Genomic DNA, 2,280 nt, shown 5'->3' on the forward strand with positions numbered 1-2,280 from the left:
ACAAACAAACAAACAAAAACTGCAGGCCAATATCCACAATAAATATAGATGCAAAAATCCTCAACAAAATACTAGCAAACCAAATTGAATGGCACATTAAAAGGATCTTACACCATGACCAAGTAGGATTTATCCCTCAGATGTAAAGATGCTCAATACATGGAAATCAGTTCATAATGATCCACCACATTAACAGAATAAAGCATAAAAATCACATGATTATCTCAATAGTCAGAAAAGCATTCGGCAAATTCAACATCCTCTCATGATAAAAGCTCTCAACAAACTAGAAATAGAAGGAAATTACCTCTACGTAATAAAGGGTATATATGTAAAGCTCACAACTAATATCATACTCAACAGTGAAAAACTGAAAGCTTTTCCTCTAAGGTCAGGAACAAAGCAAGGATGCTCACTCTTGACACTTCTACTCAACATAGTACCAGAGGACACTTGAAAATAAATTTAACTAAGAAAGTAAAAGACTTGCACACTGAAAACTACCAAACATTGGTGAAAGAAATTAAAGATATGAACAAATAGAAAAACATACTGTTTATGGATTGGAAGACATGCTATTATTAAAATGCCCATACTGCCCAAAGTCATGTGCAGATTCCATGTAATCTTTATCAAAATCCCAAGGGTATTTTTATAGAAATAGAAAAATCAATTCCAAAATTAATACGGAAACACAAAGAACTCTGAATAGCCTAATAAATTGTGAGCAAAAAGAACAAAGCTGAAAGCATCTTCCTGATTTCACGTTCTTCTTTCAAAAAAATCTTACAAAACTATAGTAATCAGAACAGTATGGCATTGATACAAACATACAGATCAATGAAATAGAAAAGGGAAGCCAGAAATAAACTCATGAATATATGGTCAATAAATTTTCAACAAAGAGGCCAGATACATACAATGGGGGAAAAAGTCTCTTCAATAAATAGTATTCGAAAAACTCACTGAAAAAAGAATGAAACTGGACCCCTATCTTACATGAAAAGCAACACAAAATGTATTATAGAATTAAATTTAAGACCTGAAACTATAAAACTCACAGAAGAAATCATAGGTACAAAGCTTCAGGACTTTGGTGTTGGTAATAATTTCATGGATATCACACTAAAGTGCATGCACAAAAGCAAAAATAGAAAAGTGGACAACATCCAACTAAAATGCTTCTGAACATCAAAGGAAACAATCAACAGTTTGAAAAGTCAACCTATAGAATGCAAAAAAATGTTTGCAAACCATATAGCTGATAAGGGGTTAATTTCCAAAATATATAAGGAACTCCAGCAAATCAATAACGAAAAAAACTAATAACCAATTTTTAAGTGGGCTAAGGATTTAAACAGACATTTCCCCAAAGAAGACATGCAAATGGCCAGCAGGTATACAAAGATGCTCAATATCACTAATCATTAGGGAAATGCAAATCAAAGGTACAATGAGATTTTACCTCACACCTATCAAAATAAATATTATCAAAAATACAAAAGACAAGCGTTGGGGAGCTGTGGAGAAATCCAAACCCCTGTACACTGTAGGTGGGAATGCAAAATTGTGCGGCTGCTATGGAAAACAGTATGGTGCTTCCTCAAAAAATTAAAAATAGAATTACCGTATGACCCAGCAACCCTACATCTGGGTATTTATTAAAAAGTATTGAAATCAGGATCTCAAAGAGATAGTAACACACCCATGTTGACTGCAGCACTATTCACAGTAGCCAAGATGAGGAAACCACCTAAATGGACAGATGAATGGATAAAGAAAATGTGGTATATGCATATAATGGAATATTCATCAGCCTTCAAAAGGAAGGAAGTTATGCAATAGAAACAACATGGATGAGCCATGAGGACATTATTCCAAGCGAAACAAGCTAGTAACAGAGGATGAATACCGCATGATTCCATTTATATGAGGAATCTAAAATAGTCAAACTCATAGAATTAGAGAGTGGAATAGGGCCAGCAGGAGGGGGAAATGGGTTGTTAATCAACGTGCGTAAAGCTTAAGCTACGCAACACAAACAAGTTCTGGAGATGTATCCAAAATCATGCCCAGAGTTAACAGCACTGTACTGTGCACTTGAAACGTTGTTAAGGTCTCATGTTAAGTGTTCTTACCACAATAAAATAAAATTTTAAAAAGAATAAAGAATGGTACATGAATTCCTATTATTACTATTTCTATTCAATATGAGTCAGAGGCCCTAACTAGCATGATAGAAAAAGATCAGAAACACGAAGATTAGAAATGAGAAAACAG

Source organism: Hipposideros armiger, unplaced genomic scaffold, assembly GCF_001890085.2.
Source record: "Hipposideros armiger isolate ML-2016 unplaced genomic scaffold, ASM189008v1 scaffold_156, whole genome shotgun sequence".
NCBI classification, from domain to species: domain Eukaryota; kingdom Metazoa; phylum Chordata; class Mammalia; order Chiroptera; family Hipposideridae; genus Hipposideros; species Hipposideros armiger.